We start from the raw sequence: 26,709 nt of genomic DNA, 5'->3' as shown, positions 1-26,709 counted from the left end.
TAGCAAATCAAATCCAAAAGTATATTAAAATAATTATTCACCACGTTCAAGTGGGATTTATTTATGGGTTGCAAGCGTAGTTCAATATTTGCAGATCAATTGACATGATACAACACATTAATAAAAGAGAGGGTGAGAGCCATATGATGCTCTCAGTAAATGCAGAAGAAGCATTTCACAAAGTACAGCATTCATTCATGAAAAAACCCTCAACAAAGTAGAGATGGCAGGAACATACCTCAACAATAAAGCCCATATATGAAAACCCCACAGCTAATATCCCCAATGGAGAAAAACTGAAAGCTTTTCCTCTAGGGCCGGGAATAAGACGGGGTGTCCACTCTCACCACTGATACTTAACACAATACTGGAAATCCTTGTCTCCAGCAATCAGACAAGAACAACAACAAAAATTAAAAGGCATCCAAAAAGGCACGGAAGAAGTCAAACTTTCATTATTTGCAGATGACATGACACTCTATACGGAAAACCCGAAAGACACCACCAGAAAACAGAACTGATACACAAATTCAGTAAAGTCGCAGGATACACAATGAACATACGGAAATCTGTTGCACTTCTATACACCAATAATAAAGCAGCAGAAATAGAAATTAAGGAATCAATCCCATTTACAAAACACCAAAAACCTAAGATGACTAGGAATAAACCTAATCAAAGAGGTAAAAGACCTGTACTCTGAAAACTGTCACTGATGAAACAAATTAAAGATGACACAAAGAAATGGAAAGACATTGGAAGACTGCTCATGGATTTGAAGAACAGATATTGTTAAAATGTCTCACTACCCAAAGCAATGTACACATTTAATGCAATCCCTATCAAAATACCACCAGCATTTTTCCCTCAGCTGGAACAGACAATCTTAAAATTTGTATGGAATCACAAAAGACCCCAAATAGCAAAAGCAATCTTGAAAAAGAAAAACAAAGCTCAAGGTATCACAATTCCGGACTTCAAGTTATATTACACAGCTGCAGTAATCAAGACAGTATGGTACTGGCACAAAGACACATGGATCAATAAAAAGAATAGAGAACCCAGAAATGAACCCACAGCCATATGGTCAAGTAATCTTTGACAAAGCAGGAAAGAATATCCAATTGTAAAAAGACAGTCTCTTCCACAAATGGTTCTGGGAAGACTGGACAGTAACATGCAAAAGAATGAAACTGGACTGCTTTCTGACACCACACACAAAAACAAATTCAAAATGAATGAAAGACCTACATGTGAGACAGGAAACCATCAAAATCCTAGAGGAGAACACAGGCAGTAACCTCTTTGACATTGGCTATAGCAACAACTTTCCAGATATGTATTCTGAGGCAAGGGAAACAAAAGCAAAAATAAACTGTTGGGTCTACATCAAAATAAAAAGCTTCTGCACAGTGAAGGAAGCAATCAGCAAAACTAAAAGGTGACCTATGGAATGGGAGAAGATATTTGTGAATGACATATCTGATATAGGGTTACACTCCAAAATATATAAAGAACTTATCATACTCAACACCAAAACATGAATAATCCAGTTAAAAAATAGGCAGCGGACATGAACAGACATTTTTCCAAAGAAGACATACAGCTGATGGCTAATAGACACATGAAAAGATGCTCAACATCAGTCATCATCAGGGAAATGCAAATCAAAACTACAATGAGATCACCTCACAGCTCTCAGATTGGCTAAAATTAACAACACAGGAAACCACAGATATAGGGAGTTTGGGGAGAAAGGGGAGCCTCTTACACTGTAGGTGGGAATGCAAACTGGTTATAGCCACTCTGGAAGACAGTATGGAGATTCCTCAAAAAGTTAAAAAAAAAAAACTACCCTACTATGCAGTGATTGTACTACTAGGTATTTACCCAAAGGTTTAAAAAATACTGGTTCAAAGGGATGTATGTACCCCGATGTCTATAGCAGCATTATCAATAGCCAAATTATGGAAAGAGCCCAAATGTCCATCGACCTATGAATGGATAAAGAAGAAGTGATACACACACACACACACACACACACACACACACACACACACACACACACTGGAATATTACTCAGCCATCAAAAAGAGTGAAATCTTGCCATTTGCAATGACATGGATGGAGCTAGAGAGTGTTATGCTAAGCAAAATAAGTCAGAGAAAGATAAATACCATGATTTCAGTCATATGTGGAGTTTAAGACAACCCCCCAAAACAAAGGGAGGGACATGCGGGTGGCTCAGTTGGTTAAGAGTTCAACTCTTGATTTTGGCTCAGCCATGATCTCAGGGTTGTCAGATCGAGCCCTGCCTCAGGTTCCATGCTGGGCATGGATCTGCTTAAGATTCTCTCTGTTCCTCTGTGCCCCTTCTCTAAAAAAAAAAAAAAAAAAAAAAAAAAAAAAAAAAAAAAAGGAAAGAGAGAGAGGGGGAGGGAGGGGGGGAGGAAGGCAAACCAAGAAACAAACTCTTAATTATAGAGAAGAAACTGTTGGTTACCATTGGGAAGGTGGGTAGGGGAGATGGATAAAAGAGGCAATGGGAATTAAGGAGTGCAGCTGTGATGAGCACAGGGTGTTGTATGAAAGTGTTGAATCATTATATTGTACACCTGGAAGTAATATTACACTGTATGGTAACTAGCTGGAATTTAAATTAAAACTTAAAAAATAAATAAAATAAGTAAAAGACTTCTGTTTTCTAAACATTTCTGTGTGTCAGATGAATTAATGAATTATCTTTATAATTCTTACAAAAATTCTTCCAGTACAGTGTTAATATTACTAACATACAGATTAGTAACTCTAGTTTATAAAATCTTTCCAAGCTTGCACATTAAGAGGTGGCAGATGCAGAATTTAAGCCCATGTCTTCCTAGGAACAATGCAAAAACTAAGCAATATTAAACACTTCCCTTTTATTGCTCTCCAGTAGCAACATTTTGAAACCTACAGAAAATGAATGCAAATCCAGCTGTGATAATATTCAGAAGTCATCTTTCTCTAACGAAATCTGCATTTAGGCTCCAAGCCTCCAAATAAAGCATCTCCCTGAATTTAGAACAAAATAATGTAATGATATTGATGGTAATCATAGTGACACTAATAATCACTGACATTCAATTGACATATTATGTAACATTACAAGCATATGTACACACAAACACTTTAAGATTTATATAGGGCACCTACCTGGCTAAGTCAGTAGAGCAGGGGACCCTTAATCTTGGGGTTGTGAGTTGAAGCCCCACATTGGGCATAGAGATTACTTAAAAAAAATTTTTAAAATATATGGAAGGTAAGACTTACAGAAATAAATAGCATTTTAAAATATTTTGAATAAATATTGTTTCATTTAAAATATCATAATTAAACTCATAAGCAAAAAGCAGGAGCAAATTACAGAATGTTGTTTCTATGCAAAAAATAAGTCGAGAGGCGCCTGGTGGCTCAGTTGGTTAAGCAACTGCCTTCCGCTCAGGTCATGATCCCAGGGTCCTGGGATCGAGTCCTGCATCAGGCTCCCTGCTCAGTGAGAAGTCCACTTCTCCCTCTCCTGCTCCCCTGCTTGTGCTCTCTCTCTCTCTGTCAAATAAGTAAATAAAATCTTAAAATAAAAATAAGTCTAACTGGTGCCTATACATATTAATAAATAAAATAATATAAAAATTGTAAGGAATTTAAAATCTATTAAAATATTTTACGTATGATATTTTAAATTTCAGATGTAGCATCATATTTATTAAAACTTAGTATCCATTGTATTTTAATGAAATCTCTGGAAAAAGTTTAGTAAATAGAATTATGTTTTAATATTTTTTGTTAAAATTTGGTTTTTAAAACTTGATCCAGATTGCTTTCTTAGTTGCTGTTATTTTCATTCTTTTTTCTTGTTAAAGCAATGATGTATTCTAAATCTCTGAGAATCTTCTGAAGAGATACCTCTATTCCCAAAAATATAGTTTGCCCCTTAATTCTTTGCAATAGCTTATAAATGTTTTTGTTCTTTTTATTTTAGACAGGTAAACTGAAGTAAAGTGAAAAATGAAAAGAGTAAGTAAAAGTATAATTTGATCACAGATTTACATAAATTTAAAAAAAATTTTAAAAGATTTTATTTATTTATTTGAGAGAGACAGAGAGAAAGGGAGAGGGAGGAGCAGACTCCCCACTGAGTGTGGAGCCTGATGTGGGACTTGATCCCAGGACCCTGAGATCATAATCTGAGCAAGTCAGGTGCTTAACCGACTAAGCCACCGAGGCACCCAACAGATTTACATAATTTAATTGCTAAAAGAGGAGCCCATATATTCTCTAAAGATGAGAGATTTATCTGCTCACGTCCTTTAAGGTACATAAGTAATAACAAAATAATATCAATGGTTGAAAACTAAGTCATGCAGAAAATACGCAATTTGGAGGAAGAAGAAAGACTTCAGTGATATGTAACATGTGAAATATACAGAAGTATGTCAACAATCCTCCTTGTAAGTAGTCTAAATATACTGAATTTTACAAAATAAAAAAAATGTTAAAATATTAATGAAAGCCACCACATTAGAGATGTCGATGATCATCCCATTGTTAATTGGTTGTTCCACTGTCAGGCTTAAATTCCTTTGATGACCAAAAAATAAAATGAAATTTATCCAGGTTATTTAGCCAAAAGTTTTCAGCAAATGAATTGTGAAGTTTATTTCCACATCCTTTAAGATACCAGTTTTTAATGCTGCTATTCAGAAGCAGTCTACTTTTAGTAAATCTGTGTGCTTTCTTTTTATTTGATAAAATGACCACAAATCGACATTTGAAATAGTTTAATAAATTCAACCTCTAACAACTGTTCTCTTCACAAGTCAAAGAAGTTAATGATGTTTAAAGTCAAAAGATAACTTGGAAAAAAAATGAAAAAAAAAAAAGATAACTTGGATGTAAGATGTTAAGTCTTGCAACATATCATGGTGTATTTTATATTAAAATTCCTGCAACTCATGGTTTATTTTCTCTACTAAGCTTAAGTCTCTGGGCCTAGGGTCATGCCTAACTCATTTTCCTATAACCCACGCTGCCTCCTATGCAGTTTAGCACATTACAGTCACTTAGAATTCACTAATTGATTTTCGTGTTTGTGCTCCACTGAGTTCAAAATGTTTAATAAACCTGTTACCAAATTTTATTTGGAATCTGCCTAGGAAAGGAGTGATTTTTAAATTATAGTTTTAGATAAGCAATTTTGTAGTGAGTTCAGGGGAGTTAAAAAAAACAAACATGCTTAACTGCTATTAAGAATAGTTTGGCTGTGGTAATTCACATCCCAAATTTCCAAAATCATCTCAGTTATTGGCACTATGGCATTTGATTCCCAAGCTTAATTTCAAAGCTAAGCCATTGTTGCCCTGACTGGCAATAACTTAGGAGAAAAGAAAACCTTACTCCTTTTAGTCAGCAGGACTTGACCATGAATGGCTCACTGTGAAGTCTGTGCCCTTGGTCTTGTCCTTCATGGATGAGTTTGCAGTGACTTCCAGGTATCAGGGAGTTATGAATATATATTAAAGCAATTTTCTCATAAGCGTCGTCCAAGTCAGATTTTAGTCAGAGAGTTTAACCTATCCTGTAGTTTTAGTACTTGCTATTCACACACACACACACACACACACACACACAAAGGTAATGGGCTTGTTGATGAAAAGACCATAAGTTGACACTGAAAAAGATGGGATATAAACAAATTCAATCTATAAAAAATCTTTCTCTAGAACTCAGAAAGAAGCTGATGATCTTTTATGGCATAGGACACTGTGATATAAGACTAATAGCGTGTGGCATATTACAATCTATCTTATGTTATAATTGTTGAAACCCAATGCCTTGTTTCCTCTATTAGTCTAAATTTATTAAGCCTAGTGCCACATCTTTTAAGAGTCCAAATCTTTTGTTTTGTGTATTGGTTCAACTTAGCTAAGTTAAACTATCCTCCAAATCTTCCTGTATGGTCCCAGGTTGGGTGAGAGTTGGAAGACAGAGGCGAGATAGCACCACTTGCTCTGAAGGCACCAGGGGCTACTGAAATTCATTCTTTTGACCCTGATCTGCCTTCTCACCTTCAGGCACTGGGAAACAGTCAGGTAGAATTCTTCCAGATTCCCTTGGATTGCCTCCTTCACCAGTTTTGTCCTGGGGCTGGTTGGCATGCAGCACTGAGGCAAAGGGTACCTACTTCTGCAGGCACACTCATCATTGAGGTTGTAGGTAGGTGAGTTGTGAAAATGTGTTAGGGAAACCTAACTCAAAATTGGAGTTGGGAAGCCATGAGGGAAGGACTGTCACATATGTCTCACACCTGGAGGCTTGCATAGTCCAGCAGGAAGAAGGAAGATTTCCTCTCCCCTGGCAACCCAATTTGTCCTTGCCTGCAGCCAATGAGAAGCTGCCACCACTTGGAATTCTCATTTTCTTGCAGTGGAATTTTGTTCAAAATAACCCCTGTCAACTTCTTCCCCTCTCTTAAAAACAGATGCTCTCCATCTTTGTTCTCTGCACTTGCCTATGGTTTGCTTGTCCCAAATTGCAATTCCTCTGCTATTCCTGAATAAACTCGATTTTGCTGGCTAATTGCTTCCTTTTTTCTTTTAAAAGGTTGACAGAGTAAAAGACACGGCATCTGTTTTATCTTCATTGATTCCGTTTTATCCTCCCTCTCCTCTGCTTCATTGGGGCTTTTCTTCTTGACGACCAGCCTACTGTTCTTCAGCAACTTCGGGCCCACCACCAGATACAAAAGCAAAAGTTTTCCGTAGTGTTTTTTAACCAATTTTAAAATTCTGCACTCCCTAATTAATTCCATATTCCACATCATTCATAATGGTTCTACTTCCCTAATCAAACCCAAATGTTGCAAGCACAAATTCCTAATACCCAAGTAAATTTTTCTGATACTGGAATATGCTAGTCTTGTGTTGATACAATCACAAGCATTTAAAAAATGCCTACTACTTCACTTAAAGGAAAAATACTTATGAAATACTTTCACTTATGAAAAAATACTTTTTCCTTGAAAAAAACACTAATAATTAACAGACAAGCTCATACAGTAAAGGGAATTTCAGATACATGAAAGTTTTAATTAAGAAATTGCTTGATGTCTATGTTACTCTTTATTTTCAAGCTCATTTTGCTTAGGTACATCCTTAAACTATGTTTTGTATTTAAGTATTTTATCTCTTTTTCCATATTTTCCATGACTGTTGATTCTTATTCTGGAAGATTTCCTCAACACTTCCAACTTTGTTTTAGCTTCTAAAGAACTTTTTAAATTTTTCTGCCTGTACAACCTACTGTAAAGGAGAAGATAGTTGCAAGTGATATATCTGATAAGAGGTTAGTATCCAAACTATAAAGAACTTATCGAACTCAACACCCAAAAAACAAATAGTTAAAAAATGGGCAGAGAAACTGAATAGACATTTTTCCCAAGAAACCATAGAGATGGCCTCTGGATACATAAAAAAAAAGTTCAACATCACTAATCATCTGAGAAATGCACTTCAGAACCACAATGAGATAGACCCTCCCACAACCTAGGATGGCTAGTATCAAAGACAAAAAAATAATAAGTATTGCCAAGAATGTAGAGAAAAGGGACTCTTTGTGCACCATTGGTGGGAATTTAAATTGGTGCAACCACTGTGGAAAAGAGTATAGAGGTTCCTCAAAAAACTAAAAATAGAAATACCATATGATCCAGTAAGTCCACTACTGCATTTTACCCAAAGAAAAATAAAACACAAATTCCAAAAGATATATGCATCCCTATGTTTATTTCAACACTATTTACAATAGCCAAGATATAGAAGTAACCCAAGTGTCCATCCATAGCTGAATGGATAAAGAAGATATGTTATATACATATACAGTGGAATATTAATCAGCCCTAAAAAAGGATGAGATCTTGCCAGTTGTGAAAACATGGATACTCTAGATATTGTGCTAACTGAAATAAGTCAGAGAAAGACAAATACTGTATGATTTTACTTATACTTGAGATTTTAAAAAAACAAAATAAATGAACAAACAAACAGACTCCTAAATAGAGAGAACAAATTGGTGGTTGCCAGAAGGAAGGTAGGTGGGGGAATGGACAAAATAGGTAGAAGGGATTAAGATATGCAAATTTTAAAAATAAGTCACTATAATTGTTACTATATATTATCACAATAATAATAAACAATGATAATAAACCTATAATAATACAATACAACAATAATACGATAATAATAAACTTATAAAATAAGTCACAATATACTATTACAATAATATTGTAATGTTGTATAGTGAAAATGATGACTACACCTATTGGGGTGAGCACTGAGCAATACATAGCATGGTTGAATCACTGTGTTGTACACCTGAAACTAATATAACATTTTATGTCAACTATACTTCAGTAATAAATAAATAAGATTCTGCCTGTTACTTTTTATGACATTTCTTTATAGGTGTTCCGGATCCTTTTCTAATTTTACTCAAGATATTAATCAGCTTTTTAGGCTTATATTTTGCTCCATTCGGTAGACTTGTTTCCTTCAGAATTAGATGTTCTCTTTTGTTTCATTTGTTTTTATTCTTATGCATTCAATTTTCCTTAGAATTTTGTAGTTTTCAGTTTCTGTGTGCAATGGAATATTTGTGTCCCATCCCTCCAAATTTGTATATTGAAATCCTAACCCCAAAATGATGGCATTAGAAATTGGAGTCTTTGGAAGAGGATTAGGTCATAAGGGTGAGGCCTTCATGAATGGAATTAGTGCCTTGATGAGAAGAGATAGTAAAAACTGATTTCTCTTTCTGCTCCCTGCTATGGGAGGATACAACAAGAAGACAAAGATCTGGAAACCCAGAAGTGTGTTCTCATTGACGGTGGATCTACTGGCACCTTCATCTTGGACTTCTCAACTTCCAGCACTGTGAGATATAAATATTTGTTATTTCATCCACCCAGTCTATAGTATTCTGTTATAGCAGCCAAAGTTCACTAAGCCACCACTTACATTTGACAGTGAAAGTAAAGGAGATCTACCTAGGTTCTATATATGTAAGTAAAGTTAGGTGAGCAGAAATCAATACAAGATCTGTAAAATGTTACAACAAAGAAAAGGAAAGTAAAAGATAAATGGATGGCAGATGAAGAATATCAAAAAGAAGAAGATAAAAATTATGTGCAATTGTTTTTTTATTCAATTAATCAAAGTATATTTGACATACAATGTTACATTAGTTTCAGGTGTACAACATCGTGATTTGGCAACTCTATACTTTATGCTGTGCTCAACACAAGTGTAGCTACCATCTGTCATCATACAACACTGTTACGATACCATTACTGTACTCCCTAACTGCCTATGCTGGATCTTTCATCTCTGATTTATTCATTCTGTAACTGGAAGCCTGTACCTCTCTTTTTCACCCATTTTGTCCATCTCCCTCATCCTTCCCCTCTGAAATTGTTTATGGTAAATTGTTTAAACAACATTTAATGAAGCTTTTGAAGCAAGATGCAAAGCAGAACTATAAAAACCAGGGGAGAGACAAAAAGGTATGAGAAAGAGATAAAAGGTGAGCTGGAAGAACTTAGGCAATGAGTAAAAGTCAGTACATTCTCACTTCCTCTATCAGTCTTGAGATGGGGCATTCCTCTAAATGATTTGGGATGATGATATTTGGGGAATGGTGTGTTCAGAGAAGAGGATGATTATAAACCTTGACTTTTCACTGCTTTCCTGGAGTGTTTCATGAAGGGACAGGACATTGCCAGGTCTAGAAATTATTTAAGACATTCATATTTTGGCTTTATTTAAACACTTTTAGTGACCTCACCTTTATTTTAGGCTTACATCAGGCATGATGAGGACGTTAATCTCTTTGACAAGTCATCACACAGAGAGGGATATAAATATATCACTGAAATTCACACAATTATAGGGGCATTATGGAGAGAAAGGTATAATTCGTTGCCTGGCTTTTTGAAAAGGTTTAACTAAAATGTTTTTTAGAAGCAACCAGGTGGGAACAGGGCATTTAGAATGAGGTTTTGAGAGCATTTTCAACCTGTCTATAGGGTGTATAATTGAAGGACACAGGATACTTTCTTTGCTGGATATTTGAAATATGGATGCTTGTTGTGTTTTCTATTTATCCATACCTGTGTAGCAAAGAAATGTTCCCAAGATGTTGTGAACACAGAAGCATTTCTGTGAGCATTCTAGATGCGTGAAAAGCATTCTTGGGAAACTAGACCACTTTCATAAATTGGTTTTGTAACAGTGAGTGTACCCAAGGATAAGATATTCCAACAAAGGTTAATGTTTTTCTGTCTCAATGATTTTTTAATATTTACTGAAGAATAAGAGAAAATATCGTTAACACTTATTCCATTAATATAAAAGAAAGAAAAATCTTATCAAACAGAAATGATTTGAGAAAGAAAGGAACTAAGAATATAATAGCATTAATCAACAGTGATAAACATCAGAAATAAACTGTTGTTCTCCTTTATATTAGAAAAATAAAAGAATTAAAAAGGCATGTAGGCTATTAAAGTCTAATCTCTCTTTTCCTCTCACACACACTTGCTATGTTTTTCCCTGTGGAAGGGCTGAAAAATAATGCAAAAGAGCAATTTGCTATGTTGAAAGAATTAAATTGATAGGTTCTCAGAACTTAAGAGACAAATCAATGCAGTGCATCATTTCAAATCCGTTGACTAATTTGTTTTGAACTCAACTCTTCTTTGTTCCTCGCCACAGTTTTCTCAGCATTTTCCACTGGGAGAATGTTATTTTATTAATAAAATTTAACTTGCATATAAACACAGAGAATGAACATAAATTCAGTAATACTCCTCTACAAAGCAGTAGTCGAAGACTCTTCTGGGATAGCAGCATCCTAATCAGATAGCACAAACATACTTTCTAGCTTTGGAGTCAGCCACTGACATGTGTTAAGGATTCATACCATTCTGAACATATTTTTTCTCAGTGGGTTCACTCATTCATTCATTTATTCATTGAATGATGAACAAAAAAGAAATTCAGATGAAGGGCACAATTCCTAAGTTTATAGGACAGTGAGAAAATGGTAAATTAGATCAGAGTGTGATATAATTTTGACTAGAGCAAGGGTCAGCAAACTATGGGCCATGAACCAAATCCATTCCACTCCCTGTTTTGGTACAAACCAAAAGATTAAAATAACTTTTACATTTTTAAGTAGTTGAAAATGTTGAAAAAGAAAAGTAGTATACATGACAGACAAAAAGTACATGAAATTCCAATTTCATTCTTAATACATTTTTGTTTCTTGAACATACCCACACTTATTTCCTTTTTTTTTTTTTAAGATTATTTATTTATTTATTTGACAGAGAGACAGCCAGCGAGAGAGGGAACACAAGCAGGGGGAGTGGAAGAGGAAGAAGCAGGCTCCCAGAGGAGGAGCCCGATGCGGGGCTCAATCCCAGGACTCTGGGATCATGCCCTGAGCCGAAGGCAGACGCTTAACGACTGAGCCACCCAGGCGCCCCATCCCCCCACACTTATTTCTTATTGTATTGTTTATGACTATTTTTGTGCTGTGAGAGTTGAACTGAGTGGTTGCAGCAGAGACCATATGGCCAGCAAAGCCTAAAATATTTATTTTGTGGGCCCTTTACAGAAAAAAGTTTGCTGACCCCTGAACTAGAAGAACATAAAAGAGCATGGAATTAATTTAAAGCAACTCTGTGAGAGTAGTCAAACAAGCAGAATGCACAAGGAACCCTCTAACAGCATAATGGTTCACATGTTCTATCAAGGGAAACCAGAAACATTGTTCTAGGTGCTCTATATTCTGAACATACCCCATAAGAATTTCAGATGGTTATGTATTGATATGATAGCTTGCGATTTTATTACATTACACCTAGACCCAAACTCCTTAGAAACTGGTGTTTCTGCCCTTAACCCAGGAACAAAAGTATAAGCCATCAATGGAGATTGTAAAGTGGAAAATTTGACTTTTCCAACAATGGACATATAATTTGGGTAGAGCAAAGTGTCCTTGCAAAGTCAGTACTTAGAGTCCTCTGCCCAGGATTCTCTTCTATCATATTTCCTAAAAAAAAAAAAAAACAAAAAACCTTTCTGTGCATCAGAGATAAGCAATAAGAGTCATGTGATAAACAGACCTTCATTAATGGTTCTTTTATGGAAAGCAAAAATTAAAACAGAAACAAAACTCCCCCAAAACATTGCCTTGACCATCTTTTTCCCTTTCTCCATCTCATATTGTTTCATTACAAAATCATCCCAAAAAATAAAGCAATAATATAAAAAAGATTTCAGTCACAAGTATTAATTAACTAAAAATACCTCTATACGAACACAATACTGTATTCATTATTTTGCACATTATATGAGGCATGCTCTTTTTATAAACAAAAGGTTATCTTTGATTCAGTTACTATCTCTGTAACCTGTTCTTTTCTCATTTTTGAGGTCTAATTAGCATTCTGTAAATAGAGATTTTACATTCTATGTATATGAGAGAATATATTCTTCTGGAAAGTAAGATTCTAAATAATTATTTTACAAGTTTTAGAAAAACTCTTTCCCTTCTTTTACATTCTTGCCATCTATCTAACATGACAGCATGAATTCATGAGAGTTTTCCAAGACTGGAAGAGATAAAGGTGACTCCATGTGTCTAAAATATGAACTGAATTCAGTTAATTCGATCATTTCAGCAAACAAAAGAACAAGTACAGTAGAATGTAGAGGATACCATCTGGCCAAGCTAACATCTCTGCTATCAGTAAAGGAGTACATAATCTAGTGGGAGGAGAGACAAAAAACAAATACAAAAGGTTTCTGGGAAACAAGTATTTCCCACTTTGCTTGTGTTAGTTTTCCATTTGGTAAGATAAAACACAACTAAAGATTATATAAATAAATTAATATTGCCTGACTAATGACCATTATTAGACCATAACCTGATACTAACAGTCACAGTTTATAAAACATAAAAAATGAAAAGAAAAAAATCAAAAGCTGTGACTGTAAGAAAAAATTAAGAATCGTGGCTATGTACATCATCTTGACAATCAGCACAGGTTGCCTCTGAGTAATAGCATAAATATCATACATGGCATCTATTTCACTTTTAAAAGTATCTCTTCATTTATATACCTTGGATACTAACCCTTTTTTAAGTTTTTATTTAAATTCTAGTTAGTTATACAGTGTAATATTAGTTTCAGCTGTACAATGTAGTGATTCAGCACCACCCTATAACCATTTATCAGATATGTCATTGACAAATATCTTCTCCCATTCTCTAGGTGGCCTTTTAATTTAGTTGGTTGTTCTTCACTGTGCAGAAGGTTTTTATTTTGATGTAGTCTCAATAGTTTATGTTTGCTTTTGTTCCCCTTGCCTCAGAAGACATATCTAGAAAGTTGTTGCTATAGTCAATGTCAGAGAGGTTACTGCCTGTGTTCTCGTCTAGGATTTTGATGGTTTCCTGTCTCACATGTAGGTCTTTCATCCATTTTGAATTTGTTTTTGTGTGTGGTGTAAGAAAGCGGTCCAGTTTCATTCTTTTGCATGTTGCTGTCCAGTTTTCCCAGAACCATTTGTGGAAGAGACTGTCTTTTTACCATTGGATATTCTTTCCTGTTTTGTTGAAGATTAGTTGACAGTATAGTTGGGGTTTCATATCTGGGTCTTCTAATCTGTTCCATTGATCTCTGTGTCAGTTTTTGTGACAGTACCATACTGTCTTGATTGCTACAGCTCTGTAATATAAATTGAAGTCTTTAATTGTAAAACTCATTACCCCAAAAATGAATAATCCAATAAAAAATGGGTAGAAGACATGAATTGACATTTTTCCAAAGAAGACATACATATGGCCAACAGAACATGCTCAACATCACTCATCATCAGGGAAATACAAATCACAACTACAGTGAGATATCACCTCGCACTGGTCAGAATGGCAAATCAACAACACAAGAAACAACAGGTGTTGGCAAGGATGTGGAGAAAGGGGAACCCTCTTGTACTGTTGGTTGCATGTGAACTGGTGCAGCCACTCAAAAATAGTATGGAATTTCCTGAAAAATTGAAAATAGAACTACCCTACAATCAGACAACTTCACCACTAGGTATTTACCCACCAAAATACAAAAATACTAATTTGAAGGGATACACCCACCCTGATGTTTATAGCAGCATTATCTATAATAGCCAAATTATGGAAACAGCCCAAGTGTCCATCAACTGATAAATGTATAAAGAAGAGGTGGTGTGTGTGTGTGTGTGTGTGTGTGTGTGTGTGTGTGTGTGTGTTGAAATATTACTCAGCTGTAAAAAAAGAACAAAATCTTGGCATTTGCAATGACATGGATGGAGCTAGATGCTAAGTTAAATAAGCCAGTCAGAGAAAGACAAATACCATTTGATTTCACTCATATGTGGAATTTAAGAAACAAAACAAAGGGGAGAAAAAGAGAGAGAGGGGCAAACCAAGAAACAGAGTCTTAACTGTAGAGAATGAAGTGATGGTTACCAGAGGGGAGGTGGGCGGTAGCAGGGGGATGGGGATTAAGGATGATGTGATAAGGCCTGGTTGTTGTATGGAAGTGTTGAACCACTGTATTGCATACCTGCAGCTAATATGACACTGTATTAACTAACTAGAAATTAAATAAAAACTTAAAAAATAAAATAAAAAAGAGAGACTGGAATTAATAAAGATGAAAGAAGAAAATACTGAGTTTTTAAAATCGCAAAACAATAGAATTGTTGAATAATCCCTATAGATATTTTGCTAGAAATCAAACCAATAGTAGATAAAACTATTAGTATAATAAAAAATATAATACACAAAATAAGAAATAAAAGCGGAGAAATAAAAATGGAGATGCAATTGGATTGTAGAACATTTTTTAAAGTACAAGAAGTATGTAGCAGAGTGTGTATGATGAAAAAATACAGAAAAAAATAGTTTTCTATTCTGCTTTCAGTTGTCAATTTAAAAACACAAGGGCAAAAGTTCTAGTGCAGTAGGAACTCTTATAAAATGCAGTGAAATGTGGAAAATGGAAAATTTCACTTCAAAAATCTGGGATGTGTACAAAGTTGAACATACACATTCCCAACATTACAGTGCTAAGTACAAAGCTAACAGAAATGTATATGCCAAAAGACACATAAAAGTATGTTTATAGGAACACAGAAACTGAAAACAATCCAAATTATCACCTACTGTAGAATAAATAAGCTGTGGTTTATACAGAAAATGGAATCCTATACAATAATTTAAAAGGACAGACTGTGGCTAAACCTGACAAGAAATTAGAAACATAATAAAAGAAGCAAGCCACAGAAGCTTGTTTGCTCTATGACTCTAGCTATGTGACACTCAAGATCAGCTAATCTAGTTTATAGTGATAAAAACTCACCCTACAGGGACACCTGGGTGGCTCAGTCAGTTAAGCATCTGCCTTGGCTCAGGTCATGATCTCAGGGTCCTGGGATTGAGTCTTGCATCGGGGCTCCTTGCTCAGCAGGGTGTCTGCTTCCCCTCCGCCTGCTGCTCCCCCTGCTTGTGCACTCTCTCTCTGACAAATAAATAAAAAATAAGATTAAAAAAAAAAAAAACCTCTCACCCTACTGGAAGTTAATGACTGGAAGGGAGTCTGGGAGAAGCATCTGAGGTACTGGTAATGTTCTCTATCCCTATCTGGATGGGCATTACATGAGTATGTTTATTCTGTAGAAATTCAGTGAGTTGTAAATTTATTATTTTGTGCATTTCTCTACATATGTTAGCCTTCAGTAAAAAATTACTTAAAATATATTTTGTTAAAATATTTAACGTATTTATTTAATAATCTCTATACCCAATGTGGGGCTTAAACTCACGACCCCAAGATGAAGAGTCGCATGCTCTTCGGACTGAGGCAGGCAGACACCTTTAAAATATTTTTTAAAAAGTATTTCTTAATTTGAAGGCTCATCTCTCAGCCTTTGAGAAACTGGGATGTAAGATATATACTCAGGCAGCTAATCATTTAATAGAATGCTATTCCCTTTTGTATATGTGAGACAGATTCTTGAAGAGTTCCTCTGGAACTGTGTTTCTTCTCGTTACCTGCCATAATGTCTGACTCCTACTAGAAATTCTAATATTTGAACATCAGACAAATTAAAATATACTAAATACTGCAAGAACATGCATATATGACAGCTACCCCACAAGTAACGAAGACACAACTACAAGAGGCTATATGATAATTTAGAAGATTTTGACTACATGATAACTCTAAAATTTTATAAGAATAACACCTTAGTTCATCAAAGCTATTTGATTGCTTTCTGATTTTGCTTTTTGCTAATCACTTTTGCTTCCCTTTTGATTGCTCTGGGATTCTACAAGGAAAAATGCATCTTGGGGGGATGTCATGAATTCGCACAGCCCCAGTGAGAATCCTTTACGGTCATTACTGCACTATATGCCAGTAAGTGATCATTAAAAGTTCAGTTTTATCACTACATGAATTCTAACTAGCAAATGAAATGAACAAAGAATAGGCACAATGAATATGCCTAAAATAAATTATTTTTAAACTAATCTTCAAAACTCTATAGGTACAAAAACATGATTTCCAAAGGAAAACAATTTTTTTAATTCTTAAAATCATATATAAAGATTCATCAACTGTAACAAATGCACCAATTAGGTGCAAGATGTTGATTGGGGGAGACTGTGCTGTGAGTTTGTGGGGCCAGGGGTTATATGGGAACTCTTTATACTTTCTGCCAATTTTTCTATGAACTTAAAACTGCCTTAAAAACATAAAGTCTATTAAAAAAATGAAAACAAACCCACATATACATAGAGCGGTGGATCTCCACTTTTACTATGCATCAGTATCCCTGGAGGGCTTGTTAAAACACAGACTGTGGGGCTCACCCCTACATTGTCTCATTTAGTAGGTTTGTATGAGGCACAGTAATTTGCATTTCTAGTAAGTTCACGGGTGACGCTAATGTTTCTAATCCTCGGACCACACTGTGAGAACCAGTGACATGGAGGAACGTAGAGCAGTGTTGTCTTACCTGTCACTACTTCTTGGAAATGTTTCTTCTTTGACAGAAAAATGAATTCAAAAGGCATTCCTGTGTTAGTAACTGGTTAGCTACATTTTTTTAAGTCAATTCATAGTTTAATAAAAATTAATATGTGAGCCAGCTCAAGCTTCCAAAAATTAGTGTCCTATAACCCTCACGTGTACAATTTGGATCCCTGACTCAGAAACCTGAAAATATCATTTGAGTTACAATGTCGGTTCTGAGATCCTTCTCTTCATCTTTCTCTGGGCTCCAAGGACCCAACCCAAGTCCCATGTCCTCTGTAAACTTTCTTTCACCTCCCTCTCACCAGCCCACAGAATTGCTTTCCTTCTTGGCTCCCTCCTCTTTCGTAGTACTTAGTATCCCAGTTACTGATCAGGCCTTGGGTAGAGATGGCTACTAGATAGTCTTCACTCCATGGGGTAAATTTGCAGGTAGGTTGTTAAACTTTGAAGGCAAGGTGAGGATCTGTGTCCCTTTTTATTTTTCCTGGGCTTCTGTCTTGGACCCTTTCATTCTGTGCTTGTCCTGTGGATCTGACCTGCAGATCCAATGCCAGTGGCTTTTTCTCTAGGTTTTGTTTTGTTTTAATTGAAGTATAGCTGACACAATGTTACATCAATTTTAGGTGTACAAAAAAATGATTGCACAACTCTATGTCATGCTATGCTGGTTAGCTTACTCTTGAAAGAGATTACAAGGATATCAATGAGATAAGACTCTTTCCCAGTTTTCTATTTAAAGTTACTTTCTAAATGGTGATTAGCCTTACTAATTTTACTGAAATGACTGGCTCTTTTCAAAATGGTATCTATGACTCTTTCCAGAACCTAATACAGTTTTTAGAAAAAATATTAAGGCTCTTTTTAAATGAAATATGTAACAAGAAAGAGTCAGTAAATATATAACATAATAAATGCTTTGGTAGTTTTTCTCTATAGCACTTTGTTATCCTGCTTAAATATTACAGTAATTGTAATTTTAGTAAAATAGTATGGAATTCACAGCTTTTATCTCTGATAAATTATGGCTGAGGAAATATATGTTGCAGGATAATAGAATATGATTAAGTATTCTGTCAACATCATTGAATTAAAAGGAAAAATAATTCTTTTTACTGACATTTGAAAAGGCTAAACGTGGCAATTATACAGACATATTGTGTTACAATGGTTATAGGATTATTAAGCAATTTTATTGTGTTAATGCCACTTGGACTTGTCTTGAAAGTCCCAAGAATATAACGAGAATTTAGACTGACAGAATTATTCATTATTAGCATTATTATTATTGTTAACTTTATTTTCCTGCATGCATTAATCATTAGTTTTAGATAAAGCTTGAACCCAAGATATTCTGCAACTTACTAGGAAGACCACTTTGCAGTGTTTTAGGTTTTCTTACACATTGATTCAAACTCATATAATTATTTAAATACTCAATGTTGTATTTGATTACAGTTTTGCAAACATCAGATGACATTTCTCAGAGTAACTGTTACAACATATTTTCTGTGTGGGCTTTCCCTGTTGTGTCCAGAGATATCTTAGAAATGCAGAGTAAGCACTGAAATCCAGGTCTGTGGTTTCACTTTTCAAAGTTAGGCTATACTTAAAACATAGACTTTAGAAGGACTGGGGACAATCTAAGAATTTAGAGGCCCAGAGAGGTTCTGTGGCTTTTCCAGCACTACACAGAGTAGTTCTTCGTTCTGCCAACTTAGACCTGAGTACTCTGCTCAGTGCTGTTGCCTCAGTACGCCTCTGCCTCTCTGCTTAGCAACCTGAGGAAGCAAATGGAAAGAACAGCTACCTTCTCTTTGTTACAAAGTGCAAAAACATGCATGCATCATAGCAGACACTGGAAAGCAAACTAATGAGAACTGGCTTGTGAATGCTTCTCTACTTGAAATTCCCCTCAGGCAGCCGGAGTTAACAAAGTAGTTTCTGCTGAGAGTAAGAGGATGGAGAATTGGTCTCAAGGCCCAGGGCAAGGTGTTTCAAGGGAAGGCCATCGATCTGGAACTTCCCACTCATTTATGAACTGATGGAGCATGATTCCATCAGTCTTCAAGATACTGTCAAAGACATTTAACTGGCTTCTGTGTAAGTTTAGACTTGCTGCCTATTCACAGCATTTCAGAATTATATTTTCATTTTTAGTTGTTGTATATCTGCTATATTTAGTGTTGCTTTGGATTTTATAAGATGAAAAGCCAAGTAGAAAAAGAAAATTTGAAAGCATAGTTGGTAAAGGTTTAACTACTGTTAAAGATTTGGGAAACCATATCTTACAATGTGATTATTTTATGTTAGAAGAGATATCTGCTGTTCTCTTTATGGAAGTTAGACCCCTGTGGTTAGGTGAGCTGTACTTGTTGAGTGAGAAATTTCATTTTTGTGGCCAGAAGAATAATCTGCTCAACTCTGGGGGTACCATGGAGAACCAATCATTGGGAAATAGAGCACAGAATCAGAAAGAACATGATTCAATTTCTTGGCTTTACATTTAATCAAACTGGGCAGCAGCATAAAGCAAGGCTAGGGACCCCCAACAGACACAGTATATAGTATTTTGGCTATTATGATGTTTTATCTTTCTGAGTGTGAAGCTCATCTTCTGTGAATCATGAATAAGAATACATGGCCTACAAATAATATGTAAAACATTTCAGACCCCTAATACTTGTAATTGCTTCATGGATTCTTTTTCTCTGAAATGACTAGAAATATTAATGAAGACAATAAGCAAACAAATAAACATACTGGAGAGAGGCTACTCCTCTATTTTCTAATCAAGGTGAAATTTAGTGAAATGTTGATCTAACCTAAAAAACAAAACTAAGCTAGGCACTCTAAGTCTAAATGTTTGAATTTTAGTCCTGATTTGTCACCCTTTAACTCTATGACCTTGAAAAAGTAACATGTCCCTTTGGTACTTGATTTCACCATATGTTAAATGAGAAGACTCTATAAAGTAAGTTCCCTAGAGGTGTTTATCAGTTTTCTGCTATCAGAAATCTCTTTAGCTAATATTCTGTAATAAACTCCCAATATCTGGGAGACTAATCATCAAGGAGATGTCTCATCATGTGTTACTGGTTTATGTATCTTTTAGCTCTAAAACTGTGAAAGCATGGAGCAAAATGGAATTACAGAATTATAAAATCATGGGTTTGGAGGAGCCTTGTTGAGGTTATGTAGAATTCAGAGGTAAAAAGTAAAGCATATCGCATATGGCTCAATTCAATGACAGTTCCTTTGAAAATGAGTATCCACTTTCCCCAGACAATATAAATCAGCCTTCCCTCTGGGATTTCCCTGCACTTAGTATATTTTACCTTACTCAGTCCGATACATGAAAGTGTCCTCCATCAGACTGTGTACCCCTCTAAATTAGGAACGATTACATTAGTCTATTTTGTCAACATCTAGCAAAATGACTGGCACCTTGTAAGCTAGCCATAATGTTTTTCAACCCTATTGAAAACTTAAATTTAAATGAACCTAATGCACAATGGCAAACTTTTTTAAAGCAAAATCCTTCACACACACACACACACACACACACACACACACTCTCTCTCTCTCTCTCTCTCTCTCTCACATAGGCACACAGGAAAAATTAGGGAAAGTATAACACTCAAAAATTGTATAATTAATGAACCACTTGTTGAAATTTAGTGAAGTATTTTATACAATTATTGTCACTATAATATAAATACATACACATTTATACACACACACACACATATAAGGCTCATTTTAGTTACATGTGTTTAAAATTTTCTAAAACCCGTATAAATCTGGAAAAAATTGTAGTCTTTTAAACTACTGGGCTAAATTATATTTTATACTGTAATGCTCTAATTTGTTAAAATTACAACCCTGTAATTTCTCTAATAACCATCACATTTCATTTACTTTAAAAATTTTTTTTAGTTCAGTATGTACTGCATAACAAAAAAGGGCTCATTTTTTGAGAATATGATTTTATAGAATTTCTATTTCCAATAAAGATTGTCCTGATACAAAGTGAAATAGATAATTAAGGTACTTTTTAGGATAACTCTATAAACACTGAAAAACATCTTCACAAATTTAAATTTACATGCCTAATAACGTTATATACAAAGCTTTATTTGTGTTAAATGTAAAATAAAAGGATTTTTACTAGTAAGATATTATATATACTTTTATATCAATTTTTCCTTTTATGTTAATATTTCCTACTGTATAATTATATACATTTTATGTCAATATTTCCTAATATAATTGTATGTATAATTATATACATCCTTATATATCCTTTTATGTATATATCCTTGCTATATCCTTTTATGTCAATATTTCCTACTTTATAATTATAAAAATGATAGTCATTTATTTATGTGTAATTTTATGGGAATAGCAACAATCCAATAATTGTCAAAAATATTGCCTTTTTTTGTATAGAATGAATATATATATATATATATATATAACATAAATATATGCATTTATGCATATAAATATACACATATAAAATGTGAGCTTTAAAAAGAAAGCATTACTTGGGGCACCTGGGTGACTCAGTTGGTTAAGTGTCTGACTCTAAGTTTTGGCTCATGTCATGTTCTCACAGTCATGGCATCAAGCCCTGTGTTGGGCTCCGTGCTCAGCACAGAGTCTGCTTGAAATTCTCTCTCTCTCCCTCTGCCCCAACCACTCCCAAATAAAACAAATCTTAAAAAAAAAAAGAAAAGAAAGCATTATAAAGGCAGTGAAAATTTTTGTTGGTTGATTTTCTTTGTTTTTATTTTTCTAGATCAGTAGCCTTCTCACTCTGATGGTCTAAGTGTGAAATGCCAGATAGAAAATTGACTCTAAAAATTCTGTTGTATAATTCATGGTTTATATTTCTGGTTGGTAATTTTCTTAATTTGTAATACATATGTGAAAGAAGTATAGCTATTACGGTTTGTAATGTCTAAGTGCTGCTTTGCTTTATTAAGTTTAGGTAAAAAGTTGGAATTTTGAAATCTTTACTAAAAAATATATTACTCTATGGAAAAAATATTAAAATATAAAATAATATCTATACAGGTCATTACCTGAGAAATAAGAAAGTCTACATTTGTAAGGATTTTAAAAAGTAATTGTACAGCTGATGTATTACTTCTAATTTTCTGTGGGAGTAAGCTCTGAAGCCTTGATCCAAAACAGAGTAAGCCTTAATACCAAGGCATCTTTCTTTGAAGAAGGTCACCCTGAGGCCCTGACTCAATGATCTCAGAAGATGAGAGAGAATGACAAAACCAAGAAGTAAGATAGATAAGTGAGGCAAGACCAAAAAGCCATCTAAAGGTCAAAAGAAGATGATGAATTCAGTTACATTATCCTTTGAAAAGTGGCTTCTGCTCATGCATAAATGCCAACATTTGAAAATTATTATCAGGAACATTGAAGGAGAAAAGTCTCTTCTTTGGTTCTTTCCAAGTACCGAACAAGATGTTTCTTTGGTATAGAATAAATTCAAATGTTAAAACTGAAGGGCATGCAAACTGGGAATTTTTATGTTCCAATGTTGTTCCTAGGTAACAGTTGATAAGCTATCATATTTGTGACAAATATATTCATTCCTTTCCTGTAGCCGCAGGCATATTTGTTTTGTCTATGGATGGGAAATAATACCCTAAAAAACCCTCAGCATCCATGAGCCATTTAGTCAGATATGGCAGAATCAGTATCTCTTAGGTGCTGCCCCTGACCTGTGTGCCTTTCCTCTTAAGGGTCTTCTAGACCAGAAGTGGGACAGTGGTTGGAACAGGGAGCTCAAAGAGCCTTTTTCTTGGTCCCACAGAAGTAGTTCTAGCTCAAGCCTTGCCAGTGGTAACCCAGAGTCCTTAACCCAGCCCATGTCCAACAATGAATGAGAATCGCCCCAAATCACAGTGTCAATAATCATTATGGTATTCTTGGGTGAATTCAGGAAATAATGCCAGTCATTGGTGATGTTGGTAGTACTGGGGGAGGACAGTGGAGGGTTGGAGAGTGTTAAAGAAGAGAAATGGGGACCAGCTGTATACAGGCTCCTGTCCAGATTTGGGGTGCCCTGCTTAGATGTCACTGCTGGCCCTGGCTTTTGAAAGATTAATAAAGATGAATTTATCTGTAGTTAATTTAAATACGATACTGGATTTTATTCCTAATCTCAAATTTGGCAGACTCATAAACTAATATTTACTTGATGGTCTAATTAGCAAAGTATCTTTTTAACTCTTAAATTTAAGAATAGAATACATATATTGAATTTTCCCCTTTCCTGTAGAAATGATTGCCATGCTCAGATCATTTTCTCTTCATTCTTAAAGAGATTTTTACCAAACTTGTGTTAATTTTTTCCATGAAGTTTTTTGTAAGTTTAAATTTTGTAATAATTTTAGACTTACAAAGATTATTCATTTCAAAATGGTATCAAAATTAGGAAATTAACATTGATGTAATGCTGTTAACTAAACTACAGATTTACCCACATTTCACCAGTTTTCGACTATTGCGCTTTTTCTCTTGCAGGAGCCTATCGGTCATCACATATTGCATTATGTCTTTAAGTTCTCCTTGGTCTCCTTGTACCTGTAACAGATGTTCATTCTTACCTTGTTTTTCATGACTCTGGCCCTTTTAACACACTTGGGTTGAAGAATATTGTTCAATTACATTGTAATTTCCCTTAGCTTGGGATTATCTGATGTTCTCTCATAATTGGAATAAAATTATGCATTATTTTGTAAAAATAGCACAGAAATGATGTTCTAGATTTGGTGAATTATATCAAGGAGTTAGATCACTATGCCTTATAACTATGGGTGTTTACTTTGATCTGTTAATTAGTGTGATGTCTGCTGGGTTTCCCCAGTATAAAGTTACTCTCTTTGCTTTCGTAATTAGTAACTATACATTAGGAGAGAAACTTCGAGGCTATGCAAATCCTGATTTTCCCCCAAACTTTCACCATTATTTTTAGAATCTAGTTTTTGAAATTAGGTTGATATTCTTTGCTCTCTCTTTTTTTTGAAACTCTTTTTCATATTTAGGAAGGTATATGTTTTTGTCCTAGTGATACCTTTGGATCTCTATCTTCATTGATGCCTTTGGTGCTGTTTTCTTATTTGACCCTTCAGTATCTTTTTAATTATTCATTGCCTTTATACAATGACCTTTTTTCTGTTTTCTTCTTTCTTTTCATCCATTAGATTAGCTGCATTATTTCTCCTTAGTTAGATAATATAACGTGAACATTGTCCTTCATCCTTGTCACTTTTACATTGTATTATGTACATTTATACATTATTAAATGCTCACCATTAGTCTTTTGGCAAAACTTTTCTCAGTCTTTATTTGGATGACATCAACCCCTAGTAGGTTCTGTAAGAAAGACTAATAGGTGCAAAATTCCCTAAACTCTTGTTTTAAAAACTCTCTTCCTAATATGCCTTATTTTGAAGAACATCTTGTGTAGATGTAAACTCCTGGGTTCAAACTTTCTTTTACTGAGTTTTAGAAAAAAAATACTACTCCATTGGTATCTTGATTTGCATATTGATCTTGCAAAGTCTGATGTTTAATTTTTTTGCCCTTGTGAAATATTTGATCTTTTTTTTTCTGGGAACTTTGAGGATTTTAACTTTATCTTTGAAATGTAATAGTTCTACTGGAAAATCTTTAGACATTGATTGCTTGGATTAATTTTTTTTCAAGTGTTTGGTAAGCCTTTTCAATGTGTAGATACACATTTTTTTTCTATCATTGAAAAGTTTTCCTGTTTTATAGTTTAAGTATTTAATTTTTTTTCTTTTTCAGGGACTCCAGTTATGTGAATATTATTTTTTTCCCCCTGTCTTCCAGTTCCACTATTTTTTAATCCTTTTTGTTTCATTATCAACCATTTTCATTATCTGGGTTGTTCTATATTTATTTATTGTATTTTTATTGAATTTTAATTTGAGTATTTTCTCTTGGGCATCTTAAAGTTGTTTTGTTTTTTTCGTTTTGAGATAACTTAGTCTTGTTTTGTACATTTTTTTCTGACTTAAGTCAACTTTTTCATTTTTTTAAATTTCTCTATTTAATCTTTAAATTTCTTATTCAGTGTGGTTTTTCATATCCTCAAATGCTTACTTGAATGTTTAATTCTCTGTAAAGTGTAGATTCATAATTTTTTCATGCTTCTATGTTGTTTTCAGAGTAGGTTTACTTGGTTGATTTGTGTGAAATTTTTTTCCTGATTTTTAAAAATATTTTCCTCTTCACACTGCTTTTGCTCATTTATGGTATTGGAGAGTTTTACTAGTTCTTCATTTTAATGACATCATTTTCTGCAAGACTTGGAGAAATTAGGGTACATTAGCAGAGTTAGTTGTGTGTTTTCTTGTATTTTGCTTTGGTGTGCTGGGCGGGTTGTGGGTCTTTCAGTTTTGAGTGTGTGTGCATGTGTTTGTTTTTTTTTTTCACCTTTTGCCTTGCAAGATTTTAAATCTCTCCCTTTTACTTCTTTTTCCCTCCACCACCTACCTCAATGCTAAAAGACACTTTTCCTTCATATTTGCCTTTTTAATTTCATAGAAGTTATGTATTTAGAATCCTATCTTTTTATACCTCATCCATCCCTTTAAGCTAAACCTGTCCCTTTAAATTGTTTGCCTAGTCCTTGCTATGGGATCTGATATTTTTAAATAACGCCTACTTTGAAATCCTTTCTCTGTAGTCTGTGCTCTGACTTTTCTGGTTGCTATTTTGGTATTTTAAACTTTAGGATAGTTTGAATGTTTTTGGTGGTTTCTCCAGCTGTCCACAGGACCCTTTACTAATGTCCCTTCTTTGTCTTCCTTATGGTTTTTGTTTCTCAGCCTTTGTTTACCTCAAAGCCTACAGAGAGTAGAGGGGGAGCTGGCACTTGTTGGACCAAAATCCTAGGGGTTTTGAATTTTTTCTTTTTACTGACAGTTGCCTTGCAGTTTTGGCATTCATTGTCCTCAAATAATGATGAGTATTTTGCATAGAATTTTCATGGTTTGTGAATTATTTCATATTATTTGGGAAGGACTTTTGGGGAGGTTGACCATTACTACACATCCACCATTGTCTAGCAGTCCTTAAAATCCCCTTCATTAAGGGTTTAATATACCTTTTATACTGATCCTTACCTGCTAAACTCAGACTTCCTTGCTAGGAAAGACCTAAGATTTCATGTGGCTCCAGTAACATGCCTTATATATATGATACCTAAAGCTATACTGCTGGAAGTGTTAATGCGGATCATATTAGGTTTTATTCTCTATAGAAAATGCTCTTCCCACTTTCCTATATTATCTCACTAAACTTGTACTGAGCTCTAAGGTACTTATGAGCAGTAATATGTTATATATTAAAGTTTTATTCCCTTATATGGTAAAGTACAGTGCTGTCAGTAAAGAGGATAGAAAGTAGAAATTTACACACACACACAAACATATATACATATAAATTCATATATCTATAAGTTATGCCTA

The sequence above is a fragment of the Ursus americanus genome, chromosome 9, assembly GCF_024610735.1.
Source record: "Ursus americanus isolate L20-20 chromosome 9, mUrsAme1.1.p, whole genome shotgun sequence".
In the NCBI taxonomy this organism is placed as follows: Eukaryota; Metazoa; Chordata; class Mammalia; order Carnivora; family Ursidae; genus Ursus; species Ursus americanus.
The sequence above is the reverse complement of the archived record's forward strand: the minus strand, read 5'-3'. Positions refer to the sequence as shown.